At 41.0% G+C, this 15,064-nt stretch overlaps 1 protein-coding gene across 2 annotated transcripts in view; it reads left to right on the top strand.

Moving 5' to 3' along the window:
* LOC124170536 (beta-1,4-N-acetylgalactosaminyltransferase bre-4-like) overlaps window positions 1-15,064 on the top strand; it is a 358,835-nt gene that overhangs the window by 245,545 nt on the left and 98,226 nt on the right. For both annotated transcript variants that reach the window (XM_046549326.1, XM_046549325.1), the window contains one exon: window positions 10,810-10,868. The gene's annotated coding sequence lies outside the window, so the exon portion shown is untranslated. The remainder of the gene's footprint in view (window positions 1-10,809; window positions 10,869-15,064) is intronic.

The following is a 15,064-nucleotide window of genomic DNA, read 5'->3' as shown; positions in this document are numbered from 1 at the left end:
TATCTTGAAACTTTAATCATGTTCAGATTACTGCTCATATTAGCATCTGCATTACCACATTTTGCTTCATATTTTTGTATGTAAGGGTCAAGGGAGTTGGACCAAATTTACACAGCAATTACACGTGTAAAAATGGGCGAATTCTCGACTTATTCCTTACACCAAATTTCGACTCAATATACACGAGTAAATTTCTCCCTGTGCTGTATGGGTATCAGCGGTCGCAAAGCGTCAGGACATCTCAATACGCGGGTTAGCCCAAAAAAGTTTATTTTAATTAGTATGCGTCAAGATAAGAATTTTCTGATCAATTTGTTACTTTTATGTGCACGTTATAAAAAGTCTGCGGTGCCCTATATGATATAGGCCCTGTGTAAATTTTTTCTTTGCTTATTCTTACTTCACGTGGTTCCTAAGTACATGAAAATGATAGCTGCAATTCGCATGCATCTGTTTTAACTCGCCTTACCCCCCACCTTTTGAGTTTATTTCTTCCACCTTTTCCTCTGGAAACGGTGTCATTCCGAAAATGTACATCTTTGTTCCCTGAACTTAATCTGTGTTCGCTTTCTTTGCATTGTCATTCTCGTGTCGCAAGGGCAACTGCACCTCTGGTAACTCTTGTGACCCTGGCAGTAGAACATCGAAACTCTTTTAGGAACCGGGAATTGCTCAATGTCGATGAAAAATACTCATTTAACGAAAGCCCTCTCAAATATCCTTGTCGTTTTATTCCATGTCGCCAGTGCGTTTTAAAATGAAACTGTCTCGCGATGGAAGGTCATAAAGAAATTAGTATCGAAGCAGATATTGTTGGATTTTACTTCAGCAACGAAGGAAAAAAATAAGCTACCCTTTCCCTAGGGAGCAATTTATCTTATCGCTTGTGGCTTATGTGACAAGTAAATTGCTATGAGTCGAAGCCGTTCGGAAAGCGTTGGAAGATTCGGTAGAATTTTGAGTTGTTTTTTAATATCAGCTCTTTTGAAATATGAATTGAGTAAATTATTCTCCATACAATCATCCAAGTGCCAACGCATAGCCCTCCAGCAGGGCGGCGTAGCGATGTTGCGAAATATACCTGCAGTTCAGCAATTAGGGTAATAGTATGTAGAATCAATAGAATTTTGATGTCCGTCGAAACCAGGTTGCATGAGAACTTGCACATTGTTTTTTATGGTGTAAAAGTGCAATTTTTTATTTCGGTAGTCAAGGATGTCTCCACCAACCAATTATCACACAATTTCTGCCTGCAGTAATGATCATCCGCTAATGACTCAAGTATATTAGTGTCCTTGGGAGAGTATTTTGGGCCAATGAACACGTCTCTGTCGAAACCTGTCCAACTGTAGCATAAATTGTAGTCTATGGAAACTTGGCAAATGAAAATTGCGAGTAAATCTAAAGGCAGAAACCAACCATTTAGTCCAATGAATTCATCATCGTCGGAGAAGAGTCGGTTCTTATTTATACATTGGGGGGTGCATAACTCTCGATCAACCGTTCTCTGTTCGTGAAGTATTCGTCAAATACGCTCGTTACCATTTTATTTAGTTGGTTTTACTGAGAGCTAACATGAGAATTTGGGCGGTACCATTTGTGGGAACAAACTTACAATCTAGGATGCTAGCGACGATGCAGGATTGATATGATACTCTGAATCGCACGGTGATGGGAATGCGTGTTAATATTCTTCCTACTATCATTTGGATTGTGCTTGGCCAAGCGCCGTGTGATTCTGCCTTAAACACCATCTTGATCCCGTCTGGGGAGGGGAAGGGAGAATGTCGCTTTGGAATGTGCGATGCGTGCAATTCTGGGGAATTCGGAAAGATGAGCTGTCTGTGGGCTTCGCTTTAGCGGTCTTTGGGAAACGTTTCATGTTGAAGGATGTTGGAAGCCTAGGTTTTCTTGAGGTGGTGTTTTTCAAAGTACTTTTGTATAGCGTATGTTTCCAAAGCGTCATGGTAACCTTTTTGATACCTACTCTGCGAACTCAAGGCGCGGGATTTAGAATCCCAGCGGAGAGATATTTAAGAGGTATTCGAGCATCTTATAACTCTCTGTCTTACCAGAGGAAGCAAAGCTAGGGGCTCAGCAAAAAACCCTTATCATTATGAAAGATAGTTAGCACTTGGTGATCATTGATGTTAAATATCCGATAGGACTAGGGTTCTTAAAAAGTGAATGATAATCGTGCAGGTCGCATGTTTTAATTGAGTAAGCATGCAATTTTACACATCTGTAATGATAATTTTTTCAAAAGATGGCTATCGTAAAATTTCAACTTGCCGTTTTTTAACATTTCTGCACAATATTAGGTTGCTGCGAAGGATATTTTGGGCAAGTAAACAGCTTATTTTGCAACAGGTATAGCATAGATGTAGGCTCACGTCGAAAGCAGAGTGCTACAGAAAAATGTTGGAAAATATATTTATAGGTATAAAAATCATTTTTGGATGTAGACGTTTAATGAATCGTTTAATGAACTATGGGATTTTTTTAATGGTATTGTGGTATGAAATTCTTAGGATAATTTTGCGATTAACCCAAAAGGTTCTTCAAAGCGAGCTAATTTTCTTCTGGCATCGGTATTGCATCGTAACGGCAATTGTACAATGGATATCTTTTGAAAATATGGTCCCATTGCGGTAGAGTAAAATTATTATTGGGCTCTTAATATCCTCATAAAAGCTTATAGTGCCACGCTTGATATGTCTTCGACTTTCTGAGCGTATTTATCAAATTGAAAAGTGAAGTTAATACAGTTCTGCTTTTTAGTGTCTTAGTAGTGCGAAAATCTCTCGGAGGAAATAATCCTTCTGGGGGAATTATTTCCTCCTTTCCCGGGATGCGGACCCGGCTCTTCTGATTTAATGCCATCTGTTCTACCACTTGAACTATCAAGGCATATTTGTACCTCGCGGATTACCTTGTGCGTAGTCCACGGTTATTCCTTGAATACAATTTTAATATCATCTTGCCGATTTCTCTACTCGCGTGAGATCGTGGATGGACAGTCGGCGGAGCGATACTAGCGTGACGACATCCCTGGGACATCGGTGATATGACATTATTAGAGTCGATGGATCGATAGATGGTTCAAGTGTTGAAGTAATCCGACTTTCCTTCTTAAAATATTTGTAAAGTCGAAGAGGATTTGAAGACAGTAACCAAAACGTTTTAAGGTGTAAGGTGGCTGAAAGAGGGGTTGATTATCAAGCTCATTAACATCTCAGAAGAGAGGTAGGTTGATCTCCTTTTTCAAGCATCTGCCCAATGTACTTGTGAATTACAAAGCTATACATTCCGCAGTGAAATCAGAAGAAGCTGTTCAATATTGTGTTAATTAGAGGGCATAAGGTAGATAATAACCTGTTAAAAGAGAATTGTGTGGTATTAATGCGTATACATATGTAGTATGGCTTTGTTGGTTGGTAGTGTGTGCGATGCCAGCGTGGAGCTGGCTGAGGACGAATGGGAATGACAAAAAGCGTCTCCCCCCTCCGCTGCCCTCAATTGCCTTTAATTCTCCCCTCTCTCGCAAAGAGATCCCTTACCCCCCTCCCCCTGACAATTTGAATTCCCAAAATGAATTGGCTGGGGCCGCTTTTTTCTTCGGCTCGCAACTGGCGCCGCGAGGACTAACGCGTCGTCATTAACTTCGCTCTGCTCTCGCTTTTTTCTCCGTCGCCATCAGCGTGCTTTTCGGTCGAGGCGCTTGTTATCAGGGCCCTCCCGTCCCAACATGAGCCAGGTTTTCGACCCGCGTCTATCCATCAGTGCCCTTGTGACAGTGCCCGACAGTCTCTTTCTTTTATCGCCACCGTGCAATCGTCGAGCGCACCTTCTGCTGTCCGGCACACCAGACGAGGCGACCGCAGGACTTTATGACCTTCCGATTTGCGAACATCCGGGGTCACGACCAAAGTTATTTTAGAAGCAAGTTCTGAAATTTCTTCTTGAAGATGCCGAGACAATTGCTCGCATATTGCGACAATGTGTTCGTATCACGACTTATTCTGCGAGATAACTGATTTTCTCGCAGATCGATAGTGACGGCACAAATATTGTCGGGATGCTTTCTCCCCACAGTGCATAAATGGTCCCCAAGTATTTTAAATGCATTTGGGCATTCGTGTTGCCATGCTTCAGTGAAGAGAAGTCTATAATGTCACAGTTATGTTTTTTCTTTATTTTACCAAATTGACAGTAGCTCTTATTGTACAGAAGAATCCTGGTTCAGACGTGAAGTATTTATGATGAAGATGTGTATCTAACAAAGAATTCAGTTTGATTGTATTTAAATGCCCTTTTCTGGGACGCCATCCAACAGATAATTATTATATGGCATTCACGATGATATTAAATGTAGAAAGAAAGGAACTAGATCTGCCATGAGTGGGTAATTGCCTCGTGCCAATTCAGGGGCAATCTTTACGTTCATTTTCGCAAACCAACCTCTGAGTTGATGCGCGGAGCGGGTGAATGACATTTGGAATCAATGCTGCTCCTGAAATCTCTACGGGAGGGCTTTGTTTCGGTGTTCATGTTTTCTGTACTCAAATCTGATATTTGGAAATTAACCAATTTTTGTGTAATTTGACTCTCTCGTGTCTCAGAAATTTTGCTTGTAGTTGCCGGCTTGCCTTAATGTAACACAGCCTCTGGATAGGGTTGGTATATTGTCTGTTGTGAAGGGCTGCGTTATGATCCCGAAGGAGGTTTATCTGTATGATCTCATTTTACTCTCACAAACCACAGGAAAAGCTCTAAAATAGGCAACGAAAGATTCTTGATATTTCATCGCGCCGTCAATCGTCTCTCCTGATCCCTTCCTTCCGCTTGGAGTGAGCATACGATTACGCAGCTGTCTTTTCAACCTCCTTGTGTATATCGTCTTTTTTTTCAATCTTCGTACGCATTCTGTTACCGTACTCTTCTCTGATTAAACCTGATTCATTTTGAATTAAATGTCAGTTCCATCTCTTTTACCCTTAAGAATACAAGGTTTATAGGATTGAGATAGACTTCAAATTTAGAAGGCTCAAACACCTTGAGTCTCCCGTTTTCCTTATTTTTATGTTTCATTTTAGTTTTTAGAGACTCGTATCATGAATTTATATCTTGCTAGTCTTAAATTTAAATCTGCTGGTTGTTGTGATCTGTTGATTCGTCGTGACACCTCACAATGGACATTAAACCCGATGCAACGGGTTTAATTGCCTTTTGACAGTTTTCAATAGTGTTTTTCGAAGTTGTAATGATGTCTGATAATGTTTATATTACCTAATGATAAGCTAAAGGAATATTATCGGATGAGCCTTTCCACTCGTTTTGTTATTATATATCTCTAGGTCTTCTGAAAATATTACCTATGTTTACAAGATGAAACACGAGATAAATCATTCGACAAGAAAAGAAATCCAGTTAATGACACCAGTAATGTTTTACCTCATGTCACTCTTATCAGAACTAGCCATGTGTGAAAATTGGAAGTGATATTTCCCCAGCACTACTTAAAATATACCAAAAAGCCTGTTAGAAGCCATGCAATAATTACTAATCAAGTGAATATTTATCATTAATGGGCAACTCAAACCATATCTTTGAAGCGCAGAAATGATAACGTACCAATTTATGGGTCTTGAATACGGCTGTAATTTTCATGTCCCTTTCAAACCGTTTAAAGTGATACTAAGTCTTTTTCGCTTTTGAGGAGAATTTATGGTATTTATATCGCTTTTTTGGTGCGTAAGATCTTCCTGTTTATCCAAAGGAATTATTTTCCCTTTGTTTTCTTGCGTAAGGTGTTTTGGCGACAGTGTTTTCTTTCCTGTCCCTCTGAATTTCTTCATCTTTAATGGTTCATCTTGGCTCGTAAGAGTATCATTTTAAATGCCTCAAGCGTTATATTTACCTGGAAGTAGATGCGTTTTATAGCCATGTAATGCTGCATCTTGCCTGTGATTTTGCCAATGTCAGTGTGACTAAAAACAATACAAAATTATTGCAAATCATGTAACTTGCTGGTGTAACAATGCTTCGAATTATGCTAAAAATAGGTTTGTCTATTAACTAGAGTAAGAATGCTCGTTAGCACTCAGTCTAATAGTTCTGATTACAGCCCTACGTCAAACCTATCTTCTCTGTCAATCCTGATCTCTGCTATCAAAGGATTAAAACAGATAAAGTTTATTTACAATATTCTAAACCCACGTATTGATTGTCCTGATTTGTTTTTCTCTATTAATGTCAGAGTGACTAGTCGATCCACACGTACGCATTCCTTACTCCACATGCCTATCCTTAGACTGTCCCTCGTTAAGCGCTCACTCCACCACCGCCTTTACTCCCTGCTCAATTCATTGCAATTGACAATATTGATCCGTTTTTTCTACCTTCAAACTCATTTTTCAATCTCGCCATGTCCCGTTCCCTGGCAAATAAATGAAAATCTTCCTCTACCTCCCTTTCCACGTGATTTTTGTGCTTTACTACATTTTGTTTGAACTCTTTCGTTTATACTTATTTCATGTTTGTTACTGCGTCACTATAAATTGGTAGAAATGCTGTGTGTGAGCAATTGCTTAAATAATTGAATAAAAATAAATGTTTCCCAGACTCCATTGGTATAATGTGAGCGAGGCCTTACAAGAAAGCGGCAATATTTCTCTTTACCCTTTTCGCAGAATTCGGCTCCGTATTGAACCGTCACTCGAGGGCCGTCTACCTCTGCCTCTTCCGTCGGTGAGAAGACGCGCCTGATCGGCCGCGTCGGTGTTTGATAAACACTTTGAAGCGAGGCTTATGTGTGCCATGATCCTCCTTCAGGATCATTCGTGGAAACTAGCGAAGTTCTCGGTGAACCCAAGAGTACAGGAGCGAAACAAGAGAACAGGAGATGAGAGTTGAAGTAAGAATTTCCCTTCAAACGTACGAACTTGAGGAGTGATCTTAGACGAGTAAGAGTTATTTTCTTATAACCTGTGTTTTCAAGAGTAGTGGTAGCTGGCATAAATAATTCAGTAATAGCTTTGGTTTAGATTGTGGGGGTGTATTTTGGATTCCGTTTTGTGACAATGTATCATAGAAATGTATACATCGTCGTAGTGTGTGATTGATTGTTAAATTAGATAGACGGATAGATAGAAAATATTAATTGCTTAGGAAAAAATCCATTATAACAAAAATAATATAGTTCAGTTTGCAGCCTCATTAGTTACAAAACTTGTTAATTTAACACTGATAAAATTTTCATAATTTGAAATGTCTATGTATAATGTTTTTATATTTCATATAATAAAATGCATAGCAAATGGATTAACCCGAAGTAAAAAAAACGCCAAAGGAGCCATGCACCAAGCCAGATGTGATACAAACACAAAAAAAAGTGGTTAACAAACTGATCATTATAGCCATAAGAACCATGTATGAGGTAAAATATTGGCGAGTGGAAGGTTTATGGATGAGAATCTAGTTAGAAAATGCTCTTTATTATGGAATAGATTCCAGCCTATGTTTGGAAGGAATTTGTCGACGCTCGAATTGAAGGACGCTTGTTTCTTTTAATTATAATGACGTGAAAGGAATGAGAAATGCTGTATGCCATCGTCGAATTTTGGGAAACATCAAGTTAATGGATACAAAATAATTATATATTATGGTATCAGTCCGGACTCTATGGACTCGACTCGCCATGTGCATATCACTTTTTTATTTCCATTGGTAAGGATAACCTGGGATAAAATAATCAAATGCCATTATATTTGAATAGGTGTAATATTACGATTTATGCACGAATCTACCTGCAGAAACAAGTGACTTCGTACGCAGTCTCGCGCACAGGTGGGGTGGTTCGTCGTCGCTGAACAGCGACAAAATAGGGGTTTTTCACTCCGACAGTGCCTTAGTAAGCACGACCCTCGCCACATGTGCCACTGTGTGGACTTGGGATGTCGACATCTTGTTCGGTAAAACCCATCCCGAAGTTCGCTCTGAGAAAATGCCTTGGTGGTGTAACTGGCTAACACACCCGACCGGCAATCGGGAGATCCGGGTTCGAATTCCGGCTAAGTCAAGTATTTTTCCATGGCGAACTTCATCCTTTGGTGTATGTAACTAATCTACGTGTCCTAATTTTCTGGCGAGGTAAAAGGTTACCCTTACCATATGTTCCTCTCCTTTTCTACGAAATCGGTATTGCCTAGGTTATCGTTCATGCGACGCTGTGAGAGCTAGTCTTGATCTCCATGCTCTTCCATTACTTTGGGACATTGGCGAGACTACTCGGGTAGACGCAGTAGACGCAATATACCCACACCTGTGGGTAACCTAAACATGCTTGTAGAATTTTAGCATATTTTATTACTAATATCTAGTGACCAAAGAGAGGGATCGTCAAATTCGTGATTTATCCTTGTCAGCCGTTTCTCGGGATTGAAGAAAGGTATGACTGCGAATTTCTTTCATTTTATGGCTAGGTCAAAAGTTACTATTATCATACCATCGATTCTGCGAAACCAGATTAGCTTAGCTTTCCTTTGTCGCGGCATTTTCAGGCCTTCTATCCTAGAAATGTTGTTAGTTTTCCATATCAATGATTTAGCTCTAGTGGTCAAAGAGGATTATTTCACTGTGAAATCCGTGATTTCCCTCGTCACCTTTTTCTAGGAATTGTATAGAAGATTGATGTGGCGGCGCTGTGTTATATATTTGTTCCGCGAACTGGAAATCGAATTGTGCGCTCGGGAACAGCTGGATTCTATACCTAGAGGTGAAAGGGAATTGGACGTGGTTGGAGGGGTAAGCCCTTTGACGCAGAAGCCGCCCTTGTCTCCTGGAATCGCCGCCGCGTCTCTGTCAGCCCTTTCGAACGGAACTGCCGCCCTTCCACGCACTTCGCGAAAGGGAAGGTTGCTGTCCAAGGAAGGTGGATCGACTTCAAGGGGTCCTCGTTATAAGCTGGGATATATCAGTGGCGTGCGTTTGGGTGGTAAATATGGGCACGGTCATACCCCGAAACAAGGAAAATGATGACAAAATTAGTATTCTTGCCATAATTAATGATTCATTGAGGATATGGCCGCAGTATGCAGTGTCATTCCGCCATATTTATTATTATTATTCGCATGTTTTTTAGCTTAATATATATTGGAGTGCCCACATTTGATGAGAGTTGACTTAACTTTAATTATAATTATAAACATTTATTGTCGTGGACTCATTGTCCTTATTGGCTTTAAATTGATCTTGTCCCCCTTCCCAATTTTATCGATTCATCATCTCAAGCTATTGGTATTAGCCTTATTGGCGTAAGCTTTTCTGCTGAAAAGGGAAAATAATTTATATATCTGTTTTGGATTTCCCCGACAAATTGTCCACCTAGTGTGTGTGTACAGTAGTTATGATATTAACAGTTGTGGTAGTCTGATTTTTTTAAATTCAATGCTGAAATTTAAGCAAAACTATTTAAATATTACCCTGTAATTCTACTAATATTAAAATGATTTTACTAATTCCTCGTGGTACTAATATCTGAGCGCTAGTGTATTTATAGGCGCTAGATAAAAAAATATTGAAGTGTGTCGCACTGTATAGGAAAATCAATTAAGCTACTTGGGGAATTAGTGACGTTTCAGCCATAATTAAAAAGGCTGAAAATTTCAGTGAAAACCTTTTCGTCTGAATAGAAGGACTAGCTCTCACCTCATACTTAGGCTGTACTCCACGTCTCGGCACGTATTGTTATGCAGGCCGCCCTTCCGGCTATTAATGAGACCATCTTCCCGGCGATTTTGTTCGAGGAAGCTCCTCCTATTGAGTATTTTTTGCACCACCCTCGACTTTTGAGAAATATTTATCCAAGGTAAATTATCATGAATGGTATAAGAGCGCCAATGCCCCTGTTTACGTGGGCTGGTAAGACAAAAGGAGTCTCTTCTTGAGCCAATGAGCTTCCCATTCCTTTCTTCTCCACATAAACCCTCTTGGTAGGCTTACCTTTTGTCTAGCAATGTAATAGAATCTATCATTGCGAATGCTACGTTCGTTTTCATTATTTTGCTGTGTTTTAGTCTCGGAGTCGTTCAAAAGAAGTAAGGTAAACTGTGCCGTTGTAGAGTACTAGTAAAAGTCATTTCATTCAAAAGGTTTTTTTTTGTAATTTTCGAATTTTATGTGCGTTGCGAAATAGATTCTGATATAAATAGGAAAAGCGTTTCTGTCGTTCTTTTCAGTTTTCCCTAATTATAAAAAGTTGCAAATATCAGTTCCTACTCGACTTAATTACTCTCGTCGCATTTATGAAAAATCGTTTTTATGCTAATTACATGGCTTTTGTAATTTTAAATCGAGGATAAGGTGTATAGAGTAACAAATATTCTCCTGTTATTCATGTTTCAATGTGTGCTTATATTTTAATCTTGTTTATATCCTTTAAATTTACTTTAAGTCTTCATTTATTCGTGACGCTTACTTGTATTTGGAGCACTTTATTAAATTATTTAGGGTTATTATAGCTGACGGAAAGCTCTGCGTTACAATTTGCTGTTATTGGTTTGACATTCATTCCATATACCTTTTTTTTTCTCTTTTCAACTGTGATTATGCTTCAAGCGTGCTGCTATGGCGTGAGTTGCGTCTTGTGAACAAACAAACATTAAACGTATGGGAATTCGTAAACATTGCGGCACCTGGCCTTTGAGTGATTTACGCCGCTGCACTATCTTTTTTGCATTTTTTGTGTCGCGTTTGCTCGTGTGAGCGTTGCTCAGCAGATTTTTGACGATATTCTATTTTCTTCCGCAGGTTTAATCATCCCAGTCCAGATGTGGCATCGCTGAAGGATGTAGTGGCGGGTGATGGCGGTGAGTGTGTTGCGATGCATTCTTTATTGTGGAGTCGCCTCCGATGTTGACACAATGGAATGTGAGAATCCTAAGCCCTCCGTTCGGCGACCGAATTCCAGTGTGGTTGCGCTTTGTATTCGCACCCGGACTGTAATCATCCGAACCGGGCGTCTTTTTTCACTTTTCGGTCGATCATACGTTCGTGTTTCGCATCACGCTCTTGTTTGGACGAGGATGTTGGCCTAGTGCAAGAGTCTTCAAACGTATCAGCCCGAGGTCCGCATTAACTGTCAAACGGCAGTTTGGGAGCCGCTCATACTCTGTGTCCAAATAAAAAAGAAAGAAAACGTCAATATCGTTTTTAATTATTGATTTGACATTGCCTTATTCCATTGAAACATAGAGTCCTCGTTAATAGCGGCTAATCTTGGAGGAATGCTTTTAAATATTTAAAAATATTAATAACATTAAAAAATTCCCGCGCATAAAAGGGTCTCCATGGGCTAAATGAGAAGACCTCTTGGGCCGGAGTTGGGAGACCACTGGCCTAGTGGTTTGAGCGTTAGCTATCGACCGGAGGGTCCGAGGTTCAAACCGTGGGTGGTGCCTTTGGACTCCTCCACATAATCCTTGCAATGGTTGGTAGCGCAAGGGACTGTGTTCAAATAACTCGAGGTAATTTCGAGCGATGGCAACTTGGTCAGAATTCTTTTCGTTCGGGATTTTTGCAAGCGCTTCAAAGAGCGTCTAGTCCTTATCGATCGACGTCTCTCGCTCTGTGGTGCTTGAGATTAATCGAAATTATTGCTGTTGGTTTTCATCACGGGCGGTCGATTTTGGCTGCTTTTCAACGCGATCAAAATTTGGCTGCTTGATTTTTCTTCATTTCGACAACTCTTTGTGATCTTCATTGGAGCGCACAATTTCAAACTCACCAAATTGCGATGGTGTGGCCAACTACTTGTTTGAGAACTTCTCCCATTGGTTCCGATAATGGTCATTCATAGATCCCCCAGGGAACGAAACTTTCCCCCTCCCCTGCTTACAATATTAGGATTTCACATGCACATATGACTTAGTCTGGGGTGAACTCTACCATGATCTGTCCAAATCGTCTTCTCGAATACCATGTCTTGGGGACTCCTCAGAGGACACCGTGTATCACACGAGCATTTTTCATGAGCAATTTATCGGACAGCGTCAATGGTGTGAAACAATTTCCCTTTTTCTATCACTTCGATGACAATTGTGGCTGTCACTTTTTCCATGTTTTCTCTGTCCTTAACTTAAAACGCCAACAATGCAATAAGAGCCCAAACCACGATTGTGAGTCCGTGATTTGTATTCAATGGAATGACAATTGTGAATATTGAGGTTCAAGAAAATTATGTTCGAAGGAGCGATCAAAATTATGAAAAATGGGACGGTGAAATTATAAGGATGGGAGCAGCGGAAATGACCGAGTGATCCAGTAATGTCTATCCGTTGGTCTAAGCTAGTCTTGTATCAATAGGTCGGGCTAAGCTATCTATTGGTTTGGCCAAGCTATTTGTGGATCTGTCGGTCGGGAGAAATATCGCTGTAGCTATCCTTATACTAGAGCTGTCTCTAGATGCATCCGTAGGCTAAGTGATCGAGTCATTCAGGCGCTTGTGTTTTCGTCCCTTTTACCCCCTCTACGATTCCCCAGCACCACCCTCTTTCCCGCCCCCCGCAAAGGACTCAATGAAGCGGCCGTGTTTTGCTTGTGGGTGTGTTTTTTGCCCATCAACTCCCCGCTGTCAGCCGCATCGCGTCTGGGATCAATTCGTGTGCGCGACGACGCTTTTTCTCTCACGCCGCCGCTCTTGTCTGTGCCTCGCGCAGTGCACTGTCCGCCGTCGCGAGCCCTCCATGTCCCGTGGCCGTTGAATGATTCAGGGAAACATTTGATGGGGTTGACCAAGAGTATTTGTGCGCTTTCATCGCTAGCCCATTGGATGGGAAATATCAATGGGCGCTTCGATTTTACACCTGGGAGTGGTAGATGTTGAATAGAAGTGCTTCTCCGTCCACATGGTTTTTCTTTTCATTTCGTATTTTGTGCAATAGGTCTTGACTAAAATGTGTGGGATTGTAAATCGTTTGTATATGAGAAAATTTTGCTCGCAGTATCGGTTTATTGGTGGCGTTTGCGGTTTCATAATTCTAAAAAATCTACTTAATTAGTTGATAAAGGTAGTAGTACCGCTGGATGGTACCGGCGTTATTCTGCTTTACTTGCTTTATTTTTTTCTATGCTTTATTTTCTATTCGGTAATGGAGTAAATATGTTGTTGATGTTATTGACTTTAATTTCGGAAGCAGTAGTAAAGAAATCATTGGTAGACATGAGAACATAGCGAAACGGATAGGTTTATGAATAACCTATTCGTTCCACTATGAACCGCTATAATAGGAATAACCGCATACCTTTAGCTTTCCAGACCTATGCGGCACCATGGTTCCTGGTCACGGCCTAATGCCGTGTACCATGAACATAAATTTTTCATGCAAATTATGGACCTGAATAGCGAAGTGGTCTGTGCAGCGGCTTGGTCTGTTGTTCGATTCCCGGTCTTTGAAAACATTTTACCATGGAAATTGGTGTTAGTTTCACCGCCGTTCAAGTTACATAACTTAAATGTACCTCAAGTTACTAACATTTGTTCGATCAACAATCGAAAGGGAATGCGTAGCGGACGAAAGTACTATCTTTGTCGCAATCCGTAAGCATTCGTGGTGGACCCGCTGTGTGTCGATCCTTTCTTGTGTTGCTATGATTCCGCCGTGGCGTTATAGAGAGTGCTTCACGGCTAACTCTCCTCTACGGCGATGGTCTTCCCCAGGGCCCGGCCGACACAATGAAGAATGTACTGGTAGCAATGAGAGCATAGCGGAACGAATAGGTTTTGGAATTATTAATTTTTCTCAGGTATCTTTATTGGTAACACTTAAGTAAATCATATAGTTTTGTCCTTAAAATCTCAAATTCCCTGTCCCTTACCGTTTTGAAAACTTTCCAGAGTACGTATTTTCATGAGTAAGCATGTAATTGAGCGTATGTTGGGAACGGTGAGATGTTTTCTCCGTCTGCTGCCGTCGCTCTTGCGGTGCTTGTTTGTCCTATCCGAGAATAGTTACACCTTTCAGTGGTGAGCGCAGTGTGTGTATTGTCGTAACAAAGAACCGTGGGTGGGAAAAATGAGAGTTGGTTGCTGTGTGGTGGCTGCTTTACGGAAAGTTTTCCCCAGGGAGTGTTGTGGTCACTAAAGGGATGGCTGCGGACCAAGGATTTTGTATTGACTTCTTGATTTAAGGTGGACCCTGTTAAATGCAAAGATGTTTACTGTTTTGTGAATACATTCATTTAAGGAAAAATTCAATGACGACCTTTACCTATGATTAGTCTCTTTAATAGCATTTTTATTTCATTTTTTATATTGGCTTTAGTATTACGTTTCGCGGATACCACTTTATTGGGTCATATTTTCTAAATTTTTATCGATGCCTCGCGTTTTTGGATGTGTTCTAAATTTTTTTCATTATTTGTCACTGGAGAAATGTACCCTCATCTGGGAAACGAACCGGATATCTTTAACTCTCCAGACCTCTACGGCACCTTGGTTACTTGCCACAGTCTAATCCAGAGTGCCATAAACGTTGCTACATTTCCGTGCGAATTATGGAACCTGACTAGCGAAGCGGTCTGTGCAGTGGCCTGGGAACCCTAAAGGTATGTTGTTCGATTCCCGGTCTTTGAAAACATTTTACCATGGAAATAGATGTAATTTCACCACGTTTAAGTTACATGACTGAAATTTAGCTCACGTTGCTAAATTTGTTCGATGCTTCATCGGAAAGGAATTCGTATCGTACGAAAGTACTTTCTTTGTCCCAATCCGTAGTAATTATGGTGAACTCGCCGTGTGTGGATCCTTTCTTGTGTTGTTAATATTCCGCCGTGGCGTTATTGAGAGTGCTTCTCGGCCAACTCCCCTCTGCGGCGACGGTCATCCCCCAGGGCCCGGCCGAGACAATGACATCTTCCGCCCTCGCTATACACGTGAGAATTATCGATTACCCGGCGGCTGAGGGTGGTGGGCGACGGATTCGAGCCAACGGTCGCGATTCCACGCAGCGGGCGGATTATCCGGCGTCTGTCCTCCCACCCCTCCCCCCACGTGTGTTGTGAC

This window comes from Ischnura elegans, chromosome X (assembly GCF_921293095.1).
Source record: "Ischnura elegans chromosome X, ioIscEleg1.1, whole genome shotgun sequence".
Classification (NCBI taxonomy): Eukaryota; Metazoa; Arthropoda; class Insecta; order Odonata; family Coenagrionidae; genus Ischnura; species Ischnura elegans.
Note: the sequence above shows the minus strand (reverse complement) of the source record. Positions and strands in the feature narration are given on the sequence as shown.